This window comes from Strix aluco, chromosome 1, assembly GCF_031877795.1.
Source record: "Strix aluco isolate bStrAlu1 chromosome 1, bStrAlu1.hap1, whole genome shotgun sequence".
Classification (NCBI taxonomy): Eukaryota; Metazoa; Chordata; class Aves; order Strigiformes; family Strigidae; genus Strix; species Strix aluco.
The window spans coordinates 99,533,710-99,559,383 of NC_133931.1; positions in this window are offsets into that span (position 1 = coordinate 99,533,710).

Sequence of the window (25,674 nt, forward strand, 5' to 3'; positions counted from 1 at the left end):
AAGTAATAGCTTTACTGATTCATGAGTTCCATAAATTGATTAGTTCCTCTGTTAATGAAGAGCTCTAATGCACTACATATGCAATAGATCATTTCTTTACTTTATGACTTTATCTGGCCTAGGGAACTTGAGCACACTGGTCTCTGCTGGTAGGTACCATTTCCATTTTCCAGTGTGCTACTGTACAAATGCAAGCATTTAGCATGGTACACATCTCACGCTGGTTTCTGTGCAGAATTAGCTGAGTAATTCTTTGAACTTTCTGAAGCATCACAGTGTAAAATCAGCCTGGTTCTTACCTGGATCATCTTCACCAAAAACTGGGCTGACTCTGCACTCAACTATGGAGACCCATACAAGACAAAGTCTTGCTTGTCAAGCAGTAACCTCTGCTTGGAAGAGGGGCCAGCAGCTTCTTAAATCACTTCTCTTCTCTTACAAATGCTCTCTTCCTGTGAAGAAGCAGTGTCCCACAAGCTAGCTGAGTTTGAGGCTGGAATTGAGAATGATCTAGACAGCTCGTTCATGTTGGTGAAATGGGGACTGTTGCTGGTGGGGACATGGGAGGAGCGGGCTAAATCCGTACGGGCTCTGTTACACGAAGGAGCAACCACCTTTCCCTCTAACACATGTGAAATGCTTCAGTGTGTTAGATTGAAGGATGCTTCAGGATGCCTGAACAGTGGCAGTAACCTTTTCAAAATGCCTTTATCTCCAGTGAGAACAGGGTTACTTTTTCTTTTTCAAATGGACTTTGCTTCAGTTATCCATGCCTTTGTCCCTTTGAGATGTCGTTGCCATAATACACTCTACATGGGGCTATACGTTGAGCCCACTCAGAAACTGAAGCTAATGCAGAATGCAGTGACCCGCTTATTAAGTAGTGTTTCATGCTGGGAACACATCACACTAATGTGCCAGGATCTGCACAAGCTGCCAATACGTTTTTGGATGTTGGTGTTAACCTATAAAGCTATAAATGGTTTGGTACCTAGCCACTTGGGTCAGGAGAGAAGGCATAGTGCCTTTATTAATTATACAAGCCTCCAGCTGAGAATGAATCTGCTTAGGCTTCTGGAAATGGTTCACACTGGGCATGTTCAGAGGCTTAATGCAGGCATTAACATACCCTCAGATTGCATCATTTAATTTGCATAGCAACTCCTAGGCTAGTAGCAATACCTTCCCTTGCACCTACCTTTGATGTTGCTGCTGCCACCTCTAAGGCTCTTTGTAGACTTGGCAATCTGTGCTCTGGATTTGGGACCAAAGGGCAGTTTTACCCACCTGCTAGATCAGGAGAAAACCTCTGTGCAGGCCTAGCAGAAAGCTCATAAACTGGGACACATCAGTGTTTGCAGAACTAGTGAACAGGAAAATAGATCATGCTTAGTCAGAGGTACTTTCTGAATATGTCTGAGTCTGGGGAAAAATCTGCAAATTTGGGGTTGGTTTTAGATTTTGATCAAAGTGGTTTATGGTTTACAAAATGCCCTTCCTTTCCAGAGCAGAACAAGTAACCAGCAATATTCAGCCATTACGTCTGCAGACAGATCTGCAGTTACTTCCTGCATTTGTCTGTGGTGTTTTTCATTCGTAATTACAGTAATATTTATGTCTCTCTGCATTTTTATATGTCCTTTGTCAAGCTGATTAGAGGAGGCACAAAGCTGCCCTTTCATAATAAAAAATTTAAAAAATAAAAAGAGGCCTCATTAGGAAGCTTGCTGACATCAACTAAATTGAGTTTCACCTTGTATCAAAATTTTAATAAACAAGCAGCGACGCTTAGTACATTGCTCTAACATACACACTCCACTTACACAGCTTGCTGCACGCTTTGTACGATGCAGCTTTTCCTTTTTAATGCAAACCAATACTAAGTGAGTCAAGGGGAAATGGTATTTCATATTCAAACCTTTCTTTTTCCCCAGGCAGACCTTAAAAAAAAAAAAATCATTTGTCTGGTATCCAATCACTCTGACTATACTTTTTGATTCTGCTGTTGTACATCAGAGCCTTAAATCTAACATTTTCTTTTGCAGTATTGCAAATGTGAGGTGTGATTTACATTTGTTTTTCTTGCAAATTAGGAAGAGCATAAAACACAGGCAGCTTTCCTTTCAGATGCCATCAACTCTATATAAAGTCAGGCTGGAAAAAGTCACAGGAGCAAAGAACGGGTGGGGAAAGAGAGTGACAGAGGATGTTTTGGAAGTGTAAAAGACATCTTTACAGCCAACAGACCAAAAGACTCTTGTTCCAGTCTGTATCTCACTCAAATATTTATGACAACAGTTTACACTCTTTTAACTTCTGGTTTCTCTCTTAGAAATCCATATTTAGGTAGATAATTTTAAAAGCCTGCCCCTGCCAATTGCTTCTAGGACTGTGCCAGGTCCATGCTCTTGATCTTGGGCTGTTTTAGTAACTAGTTTGGGGTTTTAAGGGAAGCTGTAATTTGGGTGGTTTTTATAGATACCAACAACAGCCAAGCGGCGATCAAAGCAGCCCGGTCAGGATGTCCTGCTGTGGGTGCTGGGGACCAACAGAAACAGGCGAGGGCTGGTGGCAGTGCCCCAGCCACCGGCGGCTGCTGCTGCCGTCTGCCTACCCCTGTGACAAGCGCTGCTTGTGGCTAGTGCTCCCCATCAAACCCTCGCAGCGGCTGCGCTGCCTGGGAGCTGCCTGCCTGCCTGGCAGCTCTGCTGTACAGACCTGTGTCCTCGGTGCTCCCACCCCGATGGCATTTTTTCTCAATTCTTTTGTTTTGTGCCTCTTCCCCTGGTTTTGAGCTGGTTGTTTACGGCACGCGAGTAACATCTTCAAAACAGGCGAGGAGCCGATGCGGCTGTCCTTTCCGCCTTTGTGGAGCTGACCTCAGACCCCCGGCGGGGACTCGCCCCATCACGTGCTAGAACAAATGTGACAAAATGATGCTGCCAGGCTGGAGGTGCTGCTGAGGTTCGACAGCCTTGAGGAAGTCAGCGGCGCTCTGTCACCATCTCTGGCTTCCCTCCCTGTGGGGTTGAGATAATCCCAATTGTCCAAACTTTCTGAGCCAAGCGGGCCCACTTGAGATCAAATCCTTATGAGCTTGTCTAATCAGCCCTTTCCCCTCCCTCTTTCTCAGCGTTTTCTATCGCTGCCTCTTTACTGTGGTGCTGGGACATGCTCCCTGTAGAAGCTGAGTGCAAAACCTGCTAGCGGCTTTAGGGGGTTTCTGGCTGTAAGCTCAAGGTTTGAACAGATTTGCAGCTTCAAGCACTTGTGCCAAGAATTGGGTTGCTTTGATCAATTAAATTCCCTGGCAGTGAAAGAATAATAATAAAGGTTAGGGGGGCCATGCTCTGAAGCTCCATCTGCAGAAGAGTGTATCTTCCCACTGCCCCTGAATAGCACCAGCAGGCCCTCCTCTACCTCTTTTATGGATTTAATTCTCTTTGGGAAGCTAATCTCACCCCTGCTGCCCCGGCACAAAACCCAAAGTGGCAATCTTGTGAAGCACAGAAAAGCAATTGGGGGAAACCTAGCTTTTTATGATAATACCCAGGGAAAGTGACTTGCACCACTGCTCTTAAGAATGCAAACACGCTCCCACACAAGCGCGGGATAAACAGCACGGCTTGTACCTTTCAGCAAAATAGAAACGCGCTGTTGCTGGGGCTGAGGGACAGTCCCAGGGAATTGTTTGGTTGCCAGCAAGCATGGCTTTGGTTATACCCAAATGCCAGCAAGCACAGTTTTGTTATACCTAAATGCCTTCAAGGTGTGGAGATGGTTTTTATGGAGAGTAAGGGATGCTACGGAGGGGCGGGAGGAATGGGGAGGGAAACATGAGCAGCGGGCTTATGAAATTGATGGGGGATGACCCTTGCCTCCTGCCCAGTGCCTCGGTGGTTGTTAGTGACGTGTGTACGTAGCACTGTCAGCTCACTTCAGTGGGAACTGTGAGCCTAGCAACTTTCAGTCTGAGTAGGCTTTGCTATCAGGTCAGGGATTTGCCTGTTCTCTCTCTCAGTTGCGGTGCCTATGCATACAAGAAAGGTGAAGGTGAAGCCACTTCCAGATGAAAGGACACTGTGTTTCTCCCTTAGACTCGGCACTAACAATGTCATGGCTGCATGGTGAGCAGAGGACATCTCCAGTGGAAAGCCAAGGGGTCTGGTTTACAGTGCAGATGACTTCATCTGATGGTGGGCTGCTCTCAGGGGGGCTGTCCCCTCCTGGCCCCATTGCTGTGCGGCTCTCCTGCTGCATCCTTTGTTTGGGGGGCTGTGCTGGCCAAGACACTTTTCCTCTCCTTTGTAGGGTCAGTTTTCTGCGCTCTGGGCTCCTTGACGCAGCCTCTGTAGGGTCAGACGAGCTCTGGTGCTAAAGAACTGTGGTGAGGAGGAGGTGATGGGGGAGAGAAGCAGACTGGGCGGAGGGGTGCGGGGCCACCTTGTCCTTCAGCAGCTTCAACCGAGATGGACATACACAGATCATGACTCTGCATCCCAAGTTGCATTTAAGCAATGCAGCCTTTCCCAGAGGCTCCAAGTCTGGGGAGGAGGGTGTGGCAAGCAGCAGGCAGGGCAGGGCAGGGCAGCCCTGGCTGTGAGTTGTCTTCATGGTGTCTCTGGCTGAGGTGGAATGGCCAAGGTGGCTCCTGAGCCAAACCTCATCTCCCTTTCCCATTCTCCAGCATGGAACAGTCTCTTCACCCAAGGTAGCTGGATATCGTTTTTGTGCACTGGCTGTCAGAGGCGCTTTCATTTAGCTTGGTCTATTAAATCACCTGTCTCAATGCTGTTTGTCTGGAGATCAAATTTGGAAAGGCAGCAGCTGGAGGAAAATTAGAGCAGACAAATATGTGTAAAAATGTTTCTCTCCAACTGCTTTCATCACAGGCACTTCTTGACTAAATGATGAGGCTTAGGGCTATAAGTATCTCCGTTGTTTCAACTGGAGTAAACTGAAACCAAGGTCAAGTCATAGCTGGTTTGTGTCCTTTTCCCTTCTAATCTTCTACATTTCACTATGGTTATTTTATTTGAGTGTCTGCCACTTGCTATTTCAAGCTTCCAGTGGTATGTCTGCTCTGCTCCCCTGTTCGCCAGCTAAAATGTTTCCACCCTGCTAGTGGACATGATTACATAATTTTAGATACACCAAGTCCTGAAATTATTGGATTTTTTTCCCTGCTACAAATGAATGCATGTAAGCTGTTTATTTTTAACTTGCCCTCCTGCCTGCAAACTCCAGTAAAGGGAAATTAATTTTTCAGGATGGATGCAGGGCGAGAGGAGAGGAGGAGAATAAAAGGAAAGCATCTGAGCGTGAGGGCAGCAGAAAAAGAAGCATGCTAAGTTCTTGGGTGATAGTCTGATGTTGTTCCACCTGTTTCTTTAATTACTAGAAGTTGCTGAGCCTCATGAGCTGCCTCTGCCCCGGGAGGAGAGGAAGTGCTGATGGGTTCCCAGTCGTACAGCTTTTCAGGCTCGTGCCAAGACTGCACGCAGAGTCAGGTTCCTCCCAGGATCAGTCATCCACAAACGTGTAGGTCATCTGAGCTCCAAACTTACTTTGAAGATCAGAAATAACCTGTGTGGTCTCTTTTAATCTACAAAACCCTTTCTCTGAATCATCGCTTTAAGAACAGAGTTTACTGAATTCATAGCAGTGTCTTGGTTTCCTGACATCTAGTAAATAGGCGTATTAAATACGGCATTATATAGGGATTAATTTACTTCATCCTCCTCTCCCCTCCCCAGAATCCTATATTCTGCCTCCCATGCTACTAGTTATCCTGGCAAGGTTATTTCCAAAAAAATTTTCCAATTTGCTAAACTAATTTGCCAAAAGGACTCCCTTGTATCTGCCCACATTTGAATACAGAGTGGAAATGCATTTTCTCTGCAGCTTCTGCAGGGCGTCCTAACTAAGGGCATCTGAATCTGGGGTGTGAAGTTGTGTCTCTGAGCCTCCAGAACTGAATATAATTGAGAGGGTTCACGTTTCCGATTCCTGCTTTAGTCCAACTTCAGTGTTAACACACAGGATGTGTAATGATGGCCCTCAAAGGCCTCTTTGCATTCACACTTGCGTTCTTGATGTCGTATTAGCCCAGACTTTTCTCAGTATTTTGTTTCATGCTTCCTTCACCACAAACATTTGCTTCTTGTGGAAAACCAGCTGGGGTGTCTCTCTCTCTTTCCCCTTTAATAATCTCTAGCTTGGGACCACTGATCCTTCAACAACCTCTTCCCTTTTTGATGTGCCCTCTGTTTTCTCTTATTTACAACAACTGCCATGCTTGGGATTCTCTTGTTCATCCTCTCCCTCCTCTCAATTTCTCAGGACAAGCTGAAAATGAGATTTAATGGGCCTCCCACTGTTGTTGCTCTTTTGAGATTACTGGGATCAGATGTTCTTCTCTTGAGAACCAGATCAAAGAAAATGAGAGAGGGTAAAGACCAGGATGCTCAGGAAGGGAACAGAATGTGGGGATAAGGCAGGAGAAGAGTGGTGCTTAGCATGTAATGCAGTGGCATTTTTGGCTTTGCTGGCACCTAGCCAGGTTTTTACAGAAGTGTCAGTGCCACTGTGCTGTGAAAAGCTTAATAATTTTGTTACAAAACCTTCCAGCAAGCCCAGTGCTACCTGAATGGTTGTATTTTCTATCAGCTAGATACTGGGCTACTAGCTATAAACAACCCCCTAGTTTTAACGTGGGGTTATTTGGCTGAGCTATCCATCCCCATGTTCCCAGAAATCCTCTCCATATTAATTGCATTTCACTGCTGGGGACACCTGTTAGCAAGGGCACAGCTGAACAGGCTCTTAATACTTCCAAATCTCTGATAATGCTCCAGTTAAACCTCTCTGTCTTGCTTTTTCTTTTTTCCTTCTTTTTTCTTTCCTTTCTTTTTTTTTTAAATAAGAGAGCAACTGGTTGGACTTTCTCAGTAGCAGCAGACTGAAGCTACAATTTCTGCTCCTGTCTCCAGCGTGAGGTGACTTTGGAGCAGAGAGGCCAATGGTTTTTGAAGTCTGTCACTGCACTCCCCCTTTCCTCCTCTTCTGCACTGATGGGGAAGGGTCACCCAGGGACTAGGATGCCACTTGGGATTCAAAGGCCTGGTTTAAATTCCCTGTGACACCATAGCTTCTGTATGACCATTCGCAAGCTGCACCCTTGCACCTGTGCTGTAAAACGCTGATGCAGGTCTCCAGGAGAGACAGGGAAGCGCTCAGACACTGCTGTGGCAAGGATTTCTGTTCCTGGTAGGAGCTGGTTCATGCAGCTTCACCTGCCCCAGACACCGGTCCTGCTGCCACGGGCAGTAATGTGGCACAAAGGGGAGGGAGGAGAAACCCCACTACTGGCAGCAGATGGGGCAGCGGCTGGGCAGCTAGCTGCAGGGGCGATGGAGGAGAGAGCTCAAGTAGCAGGAGAAAGCCTCTTTATGGCTCAGGCTCTCAATGCAGGAGGGTTGTGTTTTTGCTGGTAAAAATAATTGACATGGTGCACGTGGTTTTCTTGCTGGTCATGAAGCTCAAAGAAAACAAATACAGTATGGCAAGGACTTCCTTGTTTTGTTTTTTAAAGTGCTGCATTTAATCCCCTTATAGATGTGAGGAAAATCCCACAAAATTCAAAGTGTCTGAAGAAGGAGATAAGCCCTTCATGCTGTTCAGTTCTACAGTGTTTATTCCTTTTCCCCTCTATTTTCTTATCACTGTCAGAGAGGGGTGGAAAGCTTTTGTTAGAGTTCCCCTTTAAAGAAAAAGATGTTATTTGAATGTAACCAAGTCTGAGTACATGGTGTGACCTGGGGAACAAGCAGTATCTTTAATTTCTGAATTTTCTAGCTCTTGTGAATGGTGTCAGGATCTTAACATGACTTAGACTGCTCTGAGAACAGGATGGCTTCTATGGAAACCCACTATACAAGTGATTCAAAAAACATCTTTTCAGAAAATTACTTCATCATATATGAGATTTCTTTTTAAAACTGACTACATGGGAGTTCTTGGCAGTGATGGTCTCTACATCTGATGGTCTAACTAGCATGAAATAGAGCTGCTGCTCTCATTTATATACATTACGCTATCTGGTTCCTCAGTTGTGGTTTGGTAAAAGCATGAATTTTCAAGTTTTCCTCGTGGGACTTCTTTGGCTTCTTTCACTTTACCTTTCATTTTCTTCCCTGCTATGTAGAAACACAGGATGATTATTAAACGGCTTTAGGAATTTCGCTGTAAGAGGCAAGGGAACATGCAGCATCATAATTTTTATTGCTATCATCATAGTTTCTTATTCTCTTTTCAAGAGAGCACAACAACAGTGAGGCTTTCTGGAGAAGATCATAACACACATGCAGTTTAGCTGGGAGAATTAAATATAAAGTGTAATATTTGTTAGGCAAATCATAGAGTACTTCTTATAAATACCTTTGCATGTACACAGTTATCAAGAGCTGATTGATCCATGTATCACTGCAAGACTGTAATCTCATGGTAAAACCCCATGACAAATGTCTGGGAGCCTTAGAGCATCCCAGTTGCAGGGAGGATGCAAGACTGGTGGGAGGAAGGGTTATGCTGACTGGGAAATGGGGTAATGTGCCTACCAGCTGTGTTTGCTTCAGTGGGTTTTTTGCATGCAGGAGAGCTCTTTACCAGTCAGCTTCAGCCAAGCCCAGCAACTCCATCTGCCTCCCCACCAGCCTCGTTGGGGAGAGCAGAGATGTTAAAGCTGATCACAGCTACAGAGGCTCTTTGTGCTGTCCCTGGCCCCAAGGACATGTAGCCAAATTACTGCAGGTGGTGGACTGCAAGAGAAGCGAAGGAGAAGGTAAGAGACATGTCAGGAAAGGATGGAGGAAGGATGTTGCTCTAGGCACAGAGGCTGGGGAATGTGCCCAAGGCTGTGTAGCCATCAGTGGCAGAGATGGGCATAGAAAGCAATGTCCTGCTACCATGCCCATTTCATCAGTGCCCACTGGGCCTTTAATTATCACTGTCACATGTACAGATGGAACCAAATGGCTTCTTGCAGAGTGCAGCTCACCCTGCTGATATCCCCCGCCATCAGACCAAACACTGTTCAGCCCCATGCTTGACTGCAGCCATCCTGGTCCCTTTCCAGCCCCTTGCCCAGCAACAAGGACATGGCCTGAGGCACAACCTCAGTCCTATGCTTGGAGACCAGTGGGGAGGTTTTTATTGGCCACTGCCACTGTCCATTTTACCTTGGTCTATTCAAGGTTGTTTTTTACTTAAAAATACCCAGATTACTATTTTTATATGAAAGTACACATGCCTTTCCTTTCTCCCTCTTCTAATTATTAAGTGTCCAAACCATATTATGAGCTATTTGTTTTTATTCTGTGATATTTTAAAATCAAAGATGATTTCTGAGGGAGGCAAGCAACCAAAAATATTTATAGGTTATAATCCAGCTTGGTACGCTCATTTAATTTAATTAGCTGTAATGTGGGAGTTCTTGTCATCAGGATAGAAATAAGTTTACTACTTTGTATTCTTTTTAATGTAAAAAAAGGTCTTGTTTCTGTATTTCTTTCCCTCTTCTTTCTTTCCATAGTAAATATATTATTTATGCTGTTCCTATGCTGAGATTTCATTCCCTAAGTGCTAAATAACCCTCCCCCACCTTCTTTTTCTAGTTGGGATTTATAATACACCCCAGAAAAAATAGGTGCTGACTGTGCTGTGAACAGTGCCCCTTCATTATGAAACAGCCCTTGCAAACTTTTGGAAAATGGACCTACTGTGATAATAAATCTTCTCCCTTGACATACAGCACTGAATGTGGCTCTGACCACATAAACTGCTCTCCCCATGATTCTGGGGCTGTTCACAATGCCAACCATTTATAAGCCAGTTGGCTTTACATTAATTAATTCCCAAGTCATTCACAAATAGCAACAATCACCTCAAAGTGCAGGCCTAGGAAAGGGCTGGCATTTTTGAAAGGGAGATCTGTATATAAAAATTTACCATGCTCACAATAGGGAACAAACCCAGCCCTTGAAACAACAATGGCTTTCTGCTTTTGGGCTTGGGGTCGTGGCTTCTTTCGGTTCAGCTCGTGGTGGTTTATTTGCAACGGGTGCTAATTTCTGATGTTTGACTTCTTTTGTGGAGAGCGTTGGCTGGGCGTCCTGCCCCAAAATGCCAGGTAGGGCTCCCTGCACTATTGCCTGCAGGATGAGGCTGGGGAAAGCCGTATTGTCTTGGAGAGGAGCTCGAGGATCCCAGGAATGCCAGGGAAGAATTTGGCTTCGTGACATTCTCTGCCAGATTGCTAGCTACTTCTCACCTAGATTTTGGTGCCTGTCTGGATGAGCTCTGCTCGTAACCTTCCTGTACAGGATTTTAACATCAGCCAGTAGAGTTTCATGGCTGAGACATTACTGGAAATAATTTTAAGAAGCTGCACAGGAGGGGTCTCACTCTCCCTCCCCATCAGATAAGTTTTTTTCAGGCATGATTTGATTGCATACCTTGTTTCCCATGAGACGCAGTTTCCTATGGACGCTGTCAGCTACCCCTTCTGCCATCTCCTTCCCCCAGCGCTGGTCCACGCAGCCTACCCTCATCTTTGCTGCAGCTCCCCTTCCCTGTGCCCCGCTGAGCTTCCCTGCCTGTGCCTCGGGGTTGTTCCCCTCAGCTTTGCATCCCCAGGGGTTCCTCTCTGGCCAGGTGAGTTGCCTGTTGCCACTCAGCCCCTTCCATCTCCATTGTCTTATCTTGTCCCTTCCAGAGCTCCTTCTGTTTTGTGTGGTGGGTGTTTTGCCTTGGGTAGGCGGTAAATGTGTAAGGATGAGACACTTTTCAGCGGAAGTCAACTTAAAGAATCAAATCCTGCCATGTTGGAGACAGGAGCATTTGTTTGTAGCTGGTCATCCAGTGTTGTGCACATGGACCTTCACAGCCCTCCCTGACGGCCTCTGCTGAAACCACAGCCAGAGCGGAGCTGCCAGTGTGACTTCAACTTGGCTGCCTTGCAGAGGTGCATTACGGTACGGGCTTTAAGGACACAATGACAAATGAGCTTCACAGGACGGTGCTTCATCCAGTCCATGGGATTGACAGTCCTCGTTCACTAAGCGGCTATTCACTAGTTTTTCTTCATCATTTTCTAATGGGGAAGGGAGGAGCTGATCCCTTAATTCTAACATCCTATTCAGATGCTGCAGTGAAGACAGAGTTATTAATTTCCTCAGAGGGTTTTTGCTGTCATTCAACATGACAGTATCCTGAGTCCTTTAAAAATATTAATGGGTTTATTTTCATAGTAGAACTATGAGACGGAAGAGCATTGCTTTCACGGTGTAGGGGGGAGCAGCAGCAAAGAGTGCAGGATCAAGGTCAAACCGAATGCAAGGTTTAGACACCTAATCTTTTTTTTTTTCCCAGGCAATGTTCTTTTTGTCACCTTACTCCTATGTCTGCATTTTATACAGCCCACTGACTTCCATTTTGGCTGCCATTGCTCAGCAAATGGTTCTGCCAAGTTCAGAGGAAGTACTCTGAGCTCTAAGTCCTAAAAGCCACCTGATCTAAGAGACCCACCTAGTCTCACCGAAGGCAGATGTAGCTCCCCAGGTCCGTGTTTATCTGCTCTCCTTTCCCCTACTGAAGTCTCCAGTCTCAGTCCCCGCTTTTGCGACAGGCAAGACAGGAGCAATACAAGGAGGATTCGCATTTGCTGCTCCATCTTGATTCATCCTCAGTGCGTCCAAGCTGGCTGAGACAGAAATCCTGTGGAGGGAGCATGGTAGGTGTTAATGAAATTAGGGAACTCTTGCTCTGCCCAACAAAGTTGCAGTTCAGTCCGTTTTTTCTGATACTGATCAGGCTTCTTGACAGCTATGATCCACAAGCTCTTTGGGCAAACACATTTTTGGTTTCTTGTCCCAGCCTTCTGACTAGCCAGCACTCCCATTTGGTGTGATGGCAACTTCAAGAAGTGGCAGTCCTGATACCACGTTTCATTATACTATTGAGGTTCAACTCTATAGATACTGAGGGACCTACAGTCTGCTAATATATAAATTAATTGCAATGTAAAATGAAGGTTCCCTGCTTTTTATGTGTGTTGGTTAGGCACACAACAGAGCTTATCGTGGTGATGGTATTTCTGCTGGATTCAGCAAAGATAGTGCCATAAAAATAAAACACATTGAGATTCATGAAAATCTGTCTTCATTCTGCTTCCAGTGAAGCTATTCGGGGCCAAATTTTCAAACATCAGCTTCTAGTTGCACCAACATGATGAGCCCATGCAAAATACAAATACACGCACGTTAGGTTCTTACACATGCGGGCAATGCCCATTCTTGCTGAAATGTGACATTCTGAGAACAGATGTTGCAGAATACTTGCACATATTTTGTGGGAGCAACAGTGACATCTATCTTGCTGGAAACATAGCTCCCATTTTTACTTTTCTTTGCTTGGTAGGCCGTTTATCTTGTTTCCTTTGGCGCTGGAAGTCTTTCTCATGCTGCTTTCTGTGTCTGGAAAATCTGCCTACCTTCTGCATGCCAATCACACTTCTTTTTCAAACCTCTCCTTCAAACTTCTAATCCATTTTATGCTGATCTTCTTACTGTCGTTTTCTCTCCAACTGAAGTCTGAACTCCCTCTTTCAGTGAGTTTTAAGTGTGTGTATTTATTCATAGTGATTTGTGTAAGGCTGTCTAGGTTGGTGCCCCCTCTGTTCTGAAGTGAAAATTAACTTTATATAGTTACTACCTTAATCCATGCTTTCACCTCCACAATGCAAAGCCCTTCTTGTGAATAGTCCAATTTCTGTTTTAAAGGTGTGTTTGTTAAAACATAGAGATTAAAAAATCTGCCCAGGTCAAAGTTAGAAGGTAGCAAATCCATGGGAAGAGCACAAGTCTCGTGGTGACCAGACTAGAAGTTTTAGTGCTGAGTAATGTAGTGTTGGCATGGCTTTGCCTTTTTCCTCCAGAAAAAATGAAAGACAGTAAATCAGTTTGGAAGGTATGGTTTATTTTGGCTTCCTGACACCACAAATGTTATTTCTGAAATAGCGATGGTTAATTGCTCAAACTCCTCAGCTGCACAGGCGACATTGAGTGTTTCCATGTAAAGGGTGAGGGCTGGGAGCTGGCATGGGGCCGGGATGGTGAACTCCTGGGGGAGGCAGGGGAAGGTGGACACAGCCGGGCCAGGGATGGAGCCTGCTGGGGGGCTCCCTGGTTTTGCTGCTGTGGGTTGGCAGGGAGCTGTGGGGCAGTAGCAGTGGTTGGGGAGCTGCCGTCCCTCCACCCCCAGCCCATCATCAGCCTCCCTGGCAATGGGGTGCTGGCACAGGCAAAGAAGGATGGGTAACACTACCAGTAATTTTGTAGGCTTGGAAATTGCCATAGGCGGTTGCTTGCTTTGCCTAAGCCTCCTGCTAGCCCTGTTCATAGGAGGTATGACTTCTAAAACTGTTGTGTGCCTATGTAGCTTTTCCCCTCTATATTATTATTTAATCTCTATATAGCCTTTTATTTCTGTGGCTTAAGTTTATGAGCATTTTATTTTCCATTTTCTGCTACTTTTTCAAACATAACATGAAATTGCAGACATTTTCAGGCCTTCATTTGTAAAATTATCTCTCATTGTCATAATTTACTGCTCATAATGATTTTTCTGACAAGTTTTAGTAGCAAGATCCACTAAGTATTCCTTTTTTTCTTGGATGCAGTTAAGTATATTATAAAAGACACTATGGATAATATTATTAAGATCCCAGTAGTGTAATGTTGAGGAGAGTTTCCAAGAATCAAGGTTATCTGTCATCTCAGGATATGCATCACCTGCGGATCCTTTCTATGGAAAAGGTGAGAAGAGATGCTCCTCCAGACAGCATTTGTCACGTTGTCCTAGGGTTTCGGGGAGCTCCTACAGGGACCCCAAGGTGACTGCCATCTGCCCATTTTGATGGGTTGCATGAGGATCCAGATCAGGCTGTGCTGGAGAAGAAAGCCTCCAACAGTTGCCGTGGCCCTGGCAAGGCACAGGCTGTGCTCTCTGTGTGCGTTCTCCAGATGCTGGGCATATGGGCCTGTCCTGAGAGCTCCAGGATCGTTTGGCTTAGTTGGTTTGGCTGAGGAGGCAGCTGGAAGAGAGAATATGGAGAGAGACTTATTGCTCTTGCAGATAACAACCTTGCTGAGCTTGATTGATGGATGTTGTTTTATCTGCCAGACATAAGCTAAAATTTAGGAAATGGAGCAGAAATATGCAGCTTGGACAGAACAGTTGTGTATAGCAGGGACATGCAGGATGCTGGTTTGGGCAGCGCTTGTGCTAGGCTGCCGCTGTGCACAGGCTCCCTCATGAGCACAGCTGGATGTGAAGCACCTCACCTCCATGTACCAGCCATGAAGGGCCCAGAGCCATGCAGCAACTGTGCCCACACAGGCAGCGTGCCGTGCATGCTCTCACCATGCGTATCAAGGGATGAGATTTGTTCCTCCTTCTTTTTCCAATCCTTTCCCTTTGCAATCCTATTGCTGCAGCACAGGCCCTCCATCTGGTCCTGAGAGCAAGCATTTCCCAACTATACCTCTGAACTGATGCTTGGGAGATCTGGGCTCTGCTCTCTCTGGCTTTTGGAGACTGGCTCCATGGTGCTGGGCACCCCCTACCCCTCCCTGGCCATCCCAGTTCCCTCTGCCTGCCTTGGACTTCCTCCACACTCATTATGTTCTTCCAGCCACTTTACTGGGTAGCAATGCCGAACAGAGATTAGCATCCCTGCCTCATGATAGTTGTGAAAGGCTCTAAAATGGAAATGATTGTAGTGGTAAGGATCTCTTCTAGCTAGAGTAGTTAAGTATATCCTGTGCAGGAAACTGGCTGCAGCTGGAACACCTTTTTGCTAATACATTCTGCATTTTCACTTCGCTATAATTGTAAAACTCTAGAGTATAAGCAAGGCTGGAGCTTGTACACTTCTTATGACCAAGTGCTGCTGTGCCCCATTGCTGTTTGCCACTGTCTGGAACCCTGACACCCTGGTCTTCATTAAGTTCTTTGGAAGCTAACGTGTAGCTAATAAAGTTAGGAGAGGAGAGAATTTTTAAAACAAGCAGAATTTGACACATTTTGTTTCTGAGAGAGTCATGGAGATGGTCTAATATTGCAAGTACAAAGTATTCATCAAGTGTCTTCCAATTTAAGAGAGAACAGTTGGACATTTTTCTTCCTTTTAGAGGTGTTAATAGACTCAAAGGTGGAAGAGGAGACAAGGGCAGAGTGGAAAAAAAAACCTGGCAAGCTTGGGTGATGGTAAACGAAGCAGGTTACACTAGAGGCAATCTTTTCTCTGCTGCTCGTTTTTTCTTACTCAGCACAGAGTGCACCGAGCTGTTCGTTACAGAGGAACTGAAATGAGCCTGTGCCAGTGATCAATGCACAAGCTGGGAGAAATCTCTTACAAACACAGGAAAAGCCACCAATGGTATTCTCTCTGGGAAGAGACTGCGACTGGTGTTAGAGATTTCTTCAAATTCAGTCTTTGGTGAGGACACAGATGAACAGTGCATCTATAAAAAAATTTAAAGATTTCCATTAAAAGAATAAATAGATCTGACAAATGCACAAGTGCTGAGGTGTGTATCATGCATCTGATGCAACAAATGTTTTGTATTTCTTCCTACCTTCTACAGGATATTTCTTTTCAAATCCTTGCTTTGTACAAGCAGTGGGTTAAATAATGTCTTTTGCTATTTGATGTAAATGCTTGCCTTCATTTTCTTCACAGTGGATGCATCTGCACCAATCCCCCAGTTAGTGTTGAATGGCACTCCAGTTCATTTCAGAGCAGGGAAACTACCTACTGAGAAGCCAGGGATAGCGGGACGGTCTTTGGATTTTAGGAGTGGTCTTTTTTGGGTGTAGATCAAAGGCTTCCAGCCAAACAGCATCAGGAAGTTTTGGTTGCTGCTGCTGTAGTAGTTTCATGTGATAGGGAACAAGGCATACACAAAGCATCTGGTGCAACCCATCTGCACAGGATAGGAAGAAATTTTCCTTGTGACTGTCAGGTCAGTATGCTTTGGCATACACTGAGGTGTAAAAATTTTTTGTTCTCAGAACTTCAATATTTTGTGCCTCATTTAGTATCTTCTGGACCAAATTCAACAGTTTCCTCAGTGATGGTGTGTTTTACTGTGAGTGCTAGTAAATCAAATATTCATAATGGGGGAAACGTGTAATTTGCAATCAATTTGCCATTTTATGAAAGGGCACTGAAATGCTGGTATCCCATCTGAAAAATATTTATTGAACGTAATGAGGATGAAACCAGTGGGGATGTAGGGTAATTTAATAGGGGCTATGAAAATCGCTTTAAATTCTGTGAGAGAGGAATGATACAAACTTCTTTGAACTTTCAAACCACCCTGCAGAGTTTAATAAGAATACAGTTCTTTTGCAGAGTTCAGAATTTCTTTAGGTTATTTTCAAACTTCTATACAGTGACATTTTAGTTCTCCATTTAGTGTTTTTTTTCTTTTAAAAGAGAATTATCTACTAGTATAGCAGCATGAAAGCAAGCAGGTTAAGGAGGTATGATATCAGGTGGCTTCTCTTTTTTACTTGCGCTGCAAAAATCTTCAGATTCTTAGAACTATGCTCAGCTCAGGTGGAAGTGGGTGCAAATAGTGAGCTCGATGGAACCTGTATGTGTCTACTAATACAAGTCAGTTATTTGGCCTGTTCAGGTTAGTGTTTGAACTGTCTTAATACTGAAGCTTTTTTTTTTTTTTTTTTTTGACTAGCATATTTCTAGTATCTTACTTTCACATCACTGCTAAATCAGGGTATGGCATCAGGTGGCCACCGCTCTTTTCAGGACAGGATTTGCAAAACCTGAGTTTCCAATATCAAAAGCCAGAGCCCTAACCAGTAGCATAACATGCACATTTACAGTTAGGATAAAACCCCTGGTAAGATATCTAGGATCAGATTAGAAACAACTCAGCAACATGAGAAAAGTATCTCAATGCTGTGGGGTCAAATTTGTTTAGAGAATGTTCTGAGGGTAACTGAGTATCAGCTTTAGTGCTGAGAGAGGTTTGGTATCATATTCTGTATCGGCTGATTAGCATGCCCAGTTGAATCTTGCGTAGCCTAGCACTTGTATCTTTGATCTTTTCTTCTTCCTTTTCCGAGATTTGAACTCCAACTTCATGGCTGTCTGATGTTTACATCTTTCTTTATCAGGAGATGTGGGATGACTGCATTTGCCTTTCTCTTGGATGCCTGCTGGACTTGGACTTTCATAGACTTGCTACCAGGAGTTTGGGCTTGTCTCTGCCTATAGTTACCTTCTCTCTAGTTGGACCCCTAAGGAAAATGTGACCCCTGTTGGGTCACACTATCAGGGATCTCCCTTTTTGATGCTGGCTACTTTGATACAAAACAACTAAGTTGTCCCAGGCCAAACTAGGGACACTATAAAGTTTCAGTCCAAAGCCATTCTCAGAGAACAACATGAAAACACGTTTTCTAGGTATGGTATCACAGAATCATCAAGGTTGGAAAAGACCTTGTAGATCATCCAGTCCAACCATTAACCTAACACTGACAGTTCCCAACTACACCATATCCCTCAGAACTGTGTTGACCCTACTCTTAAACACCTCCAGGGATGGGGACTCCACCACCTCCCTGGGCAGCCCATTCCAATGCCTAACAACCCATTATATAAAGAAATGCTTCCTAATATCTAGTCTAAACCTTTCCTGGTGCAACTTGAGGCCGTTCCTTCTTGTTCTATCACTTGTTACTTGGTTAAAGAGACTCATCCCCAGTTCTCTGCAACCTCCTTTCAGGTAGTTGTAGAGGGCGATGAGGTCTCCCTTCCTCTTCTCCAGACTAAACAACCCCAGTTCCCTCAGCCACTCCTCGTACGACATGTGCTCCAGACCCTTCACCAGCTTCGTTGCCCTTCTTTGGACACACTCGAGTAATTCAATGTCCTTTTTGTAGTGAGGGGCCCAAAACTGAACACAGTAATTGAGGTGCAGCCTCACCAGTGCTGAGTACAGGGGTAAGATCACTTCCCTGTCCCTGCTGGCCACGTTATTTCTGATACAAGCCAGGATACCATTGGCCTGCAGCAGCATCATTTGGATAGGTCCTGAGCTTTGATGAAGAGCACTTTGAAAGGAGCAACAACTGGAAAACCAAGCAGGTTGTCCTCTCCCAGACAGCTTAGTATGGACCAAGCAGGTGTCTGTAGTCAAAGCACATACCTTGTGGTGGACTTATAAGAATGCCAAAAATAATGGACAATTCATAGCCATGGCAGTGCCAGAAACTGAATGTGTCTCAAAATGTGAACATCATGCTGTTATAGAATAGGTATTTTGCAGGACAGAAGTTGGATATTCCCTTCATCTAAGGACTGATTATTTTTTTTACCTTTAAGGACTACAAGAGGCTCTGACGAACAGACAATTCCCACTCTTCCCAGGAGCCAGGCTCTTTTTAAGTAACAGGCACTTGAAAAGAAGCCTTGGGAACAGAAAGAGACTGGTTTGTGGGTGTTTCTTTGCTACGCTTCATACATTGAAGGGTCGGGGTCACACATCAGTGCAAGCTATCCCTCCCTATTTCGGTTGCATCTTATTTGGGGATTGTGAGGCTTTATTGCTATTTCTCAGGAGCAGCAGTAACTGGGCATGCTGTGCCCCTTACTCCCTGTCATTTGCCATGTCCTTGACTTGCCTTGGCTTTTGCAAATGTGTGAATCTGAAGATTAAATGGACTGTCAGTGGTTTATATCACTTTTCTTCTCTTGACACACAGCTCTACACACTGCTCCCTTGGGCTGTGGTCCATCCTCGTCCTCTATCCCAGGAAGCTTGGATCTTCCTCTCCATACCACCTCTAACTATGCTGCGGGAAGCTCAAGACAGCAAAACCAGGCACTGTCATCAACTCCAATCATTGTTTCTTAAATAGAAAAAAGCACACAGAAATGCATACAGAAGTAGACCTTCATCTCCATCCTTTACCCACACCTGGGGGTTGTTCATCAATCAAACACTGAACCTCTGGCAAGACATCAGGGGTGATAAATTTGAACTTCCACTCAGCAAAGTGAATCCACACCCCTTACCTGCTATGTTTCCCAGGAGAACAGGCTTCTTGGATGTTGTGGCATCAGTCACTGCCCCTGTCCATTGGTTCAGCCTGCATTATGCAGAGTAAAGGCAAGAGGACTCTTGCTCAGCTGAGGTAAAGAAGTGCTTTCACTTGGCCTGGTTTGACATGAATCAATCTCTTATTGTGTCTGCACAATGATATGCAATGCTGCCAGCCCTTGCTTGTCATGCCGAACCGGATAGAGACACAGGTCTTTGCAAACTGTCTCTGCCTTTTTCAGTTGTATCTTATTTGAGGTTATGCGTTACTAGTACCACTCTGGCAACAACTGACAGAACTTGTCCTTACTGGGGAGAAGAGGGACTGATGATGCTCTCTCTGTGATACTCAGCAAGGAGGAAGGAGCTTTCTCTCCGCTAAGGTAGAGAGGTAATTCACCACTTATATTTTCTGTCTGAAAAAAACCTTGCCCTTTCTGGGCAAAGCATAATAGCCATGACCATGAGCATGTACTGCTGCGGGAAGGGATCCCAGCACTAACTGGAGGAAGTTGATCTGAAAAGACGAGCAAAGACAATGCCAGGTGAGCACCCGCTGGTGCAGAGCAGGACTGGAGTCATCACATAATCTATATGATCATATGAACAGGTATGCTGTTTCAGAGGAGGAAGAGGCAGAAACTCCTGGAGATGAAGAGCTTAACTTCACAGTCTCTCCTTGGATGCCTTCTGCTCTCCTCAGACTCCTCATACACTCTCTGGGATGAACGACTCCACTTTCAGTCCTGTTGCGTGTCCCCCTCAGGAACTGCTGCGGCCTGCATCTTGATACAGGGAAGGAAAACCAGCCATGAAGGATGAAGTGCTCCTGGAAACCTGAGTTGCGTCCATCACTCCCCTGAGTTTCTGATATAGTAGGTAGTCTTTTATGACTGTTCACTTTAAATAGCTGAGCTGTGCTTAAAGGCCTGCCCTGCTCAGTATTGCACGAAAGTCATGCACTTCTCATCCTCCAAACACGTCCTATTGACATCTCTGGAGGGCTAGAAACCTGTGGAAATCACAAAGGCTGTGTCTTGAAGGATGAGGGAACAGAAGGACTATTAGTCCCAGAGCTGAGAAAATGTTGGTTACCCTGCCAAGACTGTCAGGATCTGCAAATACCAGTGACCAGGGCCAAGAGACGCATATGTGAGGCTTTGTTGCATTCAAAGCAACTAAGCAGCATGCAAGGGTCAGGCACGAGGCACTCTTTGGCTGCCTGGGTTCTCATGGGGGTGACTATCCATGGTTTCTCTCCACATTACTTAACGGCACAATAGCTTTGCTAATCTCCATGGATCCAGTGCCAGTGTGGAGGCATTTCTCTGCTTTCTTCCATGCAATACTGATGGAGAGCTTGGATGGCCATGCATCTTGCTAGGCCATCTGGAGATCCGCATGGGGGTTTTACCACTGCTAGCTTTAAGAAGGGTAATGGACATTGTCCCTGACAATGTGCTTCATCACTGACAAAGAACGGGGTGAAGCTGATCATAAGTGCGAGTGTAATGGCTTTCATACAATGGGTAAATCCCATGAAAGTGATGCTTACTATTGCTGCATCCTTCATTTGCAGGTAGCATGGGCTCAGCATGGCTCTACACTGCATCATCTCAATGGTGGCTATTTTAAGGGCTCTGAGGGCACCACCATCTGGGACTGCTCCTGCCCACTCCTCCCCCAGAACTCCCTCTACCCTGCTGCAGTGATTGTGGCCCCAGGAAGCGGTGACAGGCATGGACACACGCTTTGGCCAAGTAGGGATCAGCTGGAGACGCGGTGCCTGGGGTGGGTCAGGCTGTTGTGTGGCACTGCCTGCAAATGGTGCATGGGGAAAGGAGAGGAGAGGCAACACCGGAAAGACATGTGCTGGTAGCTGGCAGGTGGCATCCCAGCAGTGGCTGAGGGCTTTTCCCAGGGCTGGGGTGATAGTGGAGGAGAGGAGCAGCATGCAAGTAGCAGTGCTGTCCGGGGTGATGTGCGGCTTCCCCACGACTCAGGGCATCCTCACTGCCAAACCGTGTGCCCTGGCTAGCTCTGTGAAGGCTGGCCGCCTCCCTCCCAGGTGGTTGGCAATGAGTGATCCCACGTGGTTTAGATTTAGAGAGAATCCCTTTTTTGTGTTCGGAAGGTCTTGTTTTCAGTCCCAAAGTGCCTTGCAAAATGAATTGTTGTTTTCTGGCCAGCCTGACTAGGAAACACGCCTCATGCAGTTGCTGGGAACTGGCAGAAACATCCTAGTCTGCAGAGTGTAAATTAGGAAAATGCATTCGTATTCTCATGGATTTTCCTTGAGAAAAAGCCAGCAGTGGGAGTGTGTTAGAGTGGTAAAATACAATTCATGACAACAATCCCACTGAGAGGAGGATTTTTTTTTTTAATTTGGTTGCTTCTAATTGTGGTAAGGAGCAAACATATTCCTCTTTAATTTCCATTGGCAAGATCTCCAGGACTGTGTGAGTGCCAATGCGTGTGCTGTAGCTGGTTTTGCATTTCCTCCTCTCTTCTTCCCCTCCTCCACCCCATCCTTCATCTTACTGGTATTATGGCCAATCCCTCTGCAAATACCTCTTTCACAGCCAACATAAGCGCTCTCCCTCTTGTTTTTCTCCCTTCAAAACTCAGCTCTATCTCTTTTGGCCAGCTGCAGCCTTCCTAGAGCATCTTCTACCTGACAAAAGAAGATACCTTTGATAGTCAGGCATGACTGTAAAGTTGAAACACATGCTTGGTTCAGATACCGATGAACTTTAATTTACCTCAATTCATTAGCAATTTTTAAGACCACAGTTAATGGAAGACAGCCTGTAAAATAATTGGAAGTAAATGCTGAAGGAGAAATACTGGGGGGAGGAAGGGAGGGAAGCGGCTTACAGCAGGAGTCTAAGCCAGTCTTTCATCTTCAGGCCAGTCCGGTTTTGAACCCTGATGGGAAAGGTTATGAATTTTAAAATGTGTCTCGCAGCAGACAGCTCTAATCATAAAGCTAACACTATCTGCAGTGCATGTCTGACCATGTGAGACTCGCAGCTGACTGAAGAGGGAGACTGACTTTCAAGAGCAGGATGCCGCTTTGAGCAGGAAAGCGTGGGATAAGCAGAACCGATGCCATATCTGTCAGTGCTGGCATGAAGCACCCGTCTTTCAGGGGATGGGGGGAACCACGCTGTTTCCGGCAGGGTCCCAGAAGGGCTCGCTGTGGCAGAAGTACTAGATACTGCATCGTCTGCCTCTGCCAGCTCCTCCAGGATCCACCAATTCCCCTTCCTGCGTGTGGTTTAGGAAGTATGACATTTTACTGCTTTAGCTTGCAATCCTTGTTCTCAGCTTTAGCACGATTTCCAAACTATTATGCTCCAAAGTCTGAAGGAGCTGGAGCGCTCGCTGCAGCTACTCTCGGGAATCGTCTTTCTGCCGTTTGCCAGGCTATGTCTGAAATCAAGGGAAGCTAATGTTTTGGCAGCACCTCATGATGATCCTGACAAAGTAGTTGTGGTAGGTGTCTATCTCAATCTTAATTGTTTTCTTAATTGGGTGCTTCCGAGGCTCAGACAGTTATTTGCAGGACATGAGAAAGCTCGATTCTCTCTCTGACTTCATGTGCATTTTCCAAAATCCTTCCACTGTATATCTACCACGTCTTGGGCTCTGCTCTTCCTAGCACGTGTGGAAGCATGGTCCGTTGGTGTTAATCACCACGTGGTGTCTAGACATGCTGAAAACACTTAAGCACTGTGACATCTGTTTTGTTCGCCTATGTTGTTGGGAAACTTGACCTTATTTACAAACAGTTTCCAAAACCAGGTTTCAACCATGATGTGATAATAAATGTGAAGCATCTTCACACGCTGTGACCACATCTTCATGGTCAACATCCTCTCTGAGGAGGGGTGGGCTCACTCCGAAAGGTTAGAACTTGGGACATATGGGTTCAATTTTTAGGTCTGGCACACAATTCACATCTGACCTTTACTAAATTGTATGCTCTCTTTGTGTCTGGAATAAAATGGCAATGGTAATACCTAGGATCAGACTGATTATTGGAGTCTTCAGATTGTGGCAGTTAATTTGATCATTACCTAAAAAAATCCCCATGATCTCAACGTAGCTCAATGCCCTATTGTATAGATTTAGTGTTGTGTGAACAAGAGCTGGAGCCAAGCTGGAATTTCTCCTGGTTCTGCAGCAGCAGCAAACTCCAAATAGGGGATTATTTTTAGTGTGTTGTATTGCAATTGCTAGGTTTTTTGGTGCATGATGTGGAGCAGAATTTGCAAGAGCATCTGGTCCTTGGCTGCTAAATGTTTACATTGCTTCTGAATATGGGATTTAGGGATCTGACAGAGGATCTCTGGTAGATTTAACTGTTTCAAACATTATCTCCTCCAGCACCTCTGCCAAAAACTACTGCCTCATAACAGGGGCACAGAGCAAGAGGAAAGCACAGTGACAAACAGTGTCCCACTGTGAACCTGGTGGGGACAGTGCTGTGTTCTTTTCATTCACGCATCCTCCAGCAGTTTGTAGTGTCCATGGAAAAAACCTAGAGATTTACTCAGATGTTGTCCCTAAGCTGCTTCTGCTCCATGTCTTGCAAGCATTTAGTGGTGTGAGAGTGATGGTGCTGTGTTCATGGACAGGCAAGCTCTCCCACAGCTCACTGTGAAAGAGCTGGGCATCTGGAGCTGAGGAACCACCAGAGAGGATTTGGGAAGCCCCAGCTGTGTGCTGGTGTAGCACAAGGAAAAAGGCAGTGCTGGGGAGCTCCTAAGTGGGGCTAATCCCAGTGCCCACAAGCAAGGCTAAATTTACCTCTACATCTCCCCTTGGTGAACTGCCGATGAGTTTCCAAGAAGCTCTCTGCTATGAAGCAACTGCCACAGGCATAAGCTGCTCTGCTTGAGTCACATCCAGCTTGTGATTTCTGTGGCTGTATCTTTTACGGTAGTGTCTCAGAAATACAGAAGTATAACAAGGTATTTATTTGCCAAGCCTTTTCTGTTGTGTTTCAGCCTCTCCTCTCCCCCTTCCCTAGCTTATCACTGGTGGAAGCGGGTGTAAAGTCCTTTGAACGAAGACATCAAAGGACAACTGCATCTCTGTTCTTTAACCAGGCTTATAAAGAGATTGTGATAAAGGCCAACAATACATGTCAGTGTTGCCCAGTTATTGTTCTGGGCTTTGTAGTTTTATTAGGAAATAATTTCTCACCCTGTGTGGCTCCTGGTGAGTTTTGTTTTCTGTGCTGCTGGATTTGATCTGCCCAGTGAAAGACCTGCTGCAGAACTGAGAGTTTCACCAGCTGTGAGTTAAGAGGGAGACATGATTGAAAAAGTTCAAGCTCTGCTTCCTAGCAGCCAATTTACCATCTGTCTCCCTCTCCCTCATGCCCCTTTTATAGCAAAAACGCAAACAATTTGTTTGACCTCTCCTGAATCTGTACAACTCTGGGCTTTTAAAGTGTTTCTCTAACAAATAAAACCCAAACGTGACAGCAGCAACAACCTCGATTTCAAGACCAATAAATGTAGGTAGCAGTGAGACCTTTTGCCAGAGATGGTAAGAAGCTATCAAAGGCTTTTTTCTTCATTAATGCATCCCTCCTCTTCTCCCTTTGCTCCACCTCTGGGAAAAAATACAGGTAAAGTTGAATCCCATCTGCCACAGTGTGTGGCTGAAAATTTGCCCCTCCTCCAGGGTAACTGAGAGAGTGAAGCCCTCAAATGTGATGCTCAGTGTGAGGAGGCAGGACGATGTGGATAGGTAATTCCCAGCACCCCTCCACTTCCATCTCCTGACGGTGTGCCCCCACCTCTGACCTTGACCAGCTCTGCTGCTCCTGAGGCACTGCTGTGAACTGGTTCAGTTCACTGGTCCACCAGAACAAGATGGTCATGAGTGAGGCCAGTGGGCTGAACCTACTCGCAGAGGTCTCTGATGGGTGCTAGAGCTGATGTGAGGAGTAGGGGAGAGAGCAGCAAGATCTCTCTTTTGGTGGTGGTGAACCGCTAGCCTGGCTCGGCTGCGTGTGGAAACACAGACGGGTGTTGCATTACGACATTGTTGCAGAAGTGGTGCGATTGCCAGCAAATGATAATAGTTCTGTACGTCTTCTAAAGAGACTTCTTCTGAGAAGCATTGTTGATGCTGGTATAAATTGGCATGGCTCCAACCAATGTGTCATTTGTCTGGTAGACTATGAAATGCTCTTGCAAAACTGGCCTGTGTTTCAAGACTTTGTCTTGATCATATTGACCCCAATGGAAATCCAAGCTGTTAAATGACTCATTCTTCCTCTCCTTCACCCTCAAATATGTACTTGTACCCCCAATGCACATTATTGAACAACTGTTAGAAAAAAAATAATTATACTTCAGTTTTCCACGCTTCAAACTAAACCTATGAAGTCCCTGTTCCAGACTGCTGAAGCAGCCTTTGCTTTGCAAGCAAATCTCTGTAGGAAGAGATGAGAGCTGGT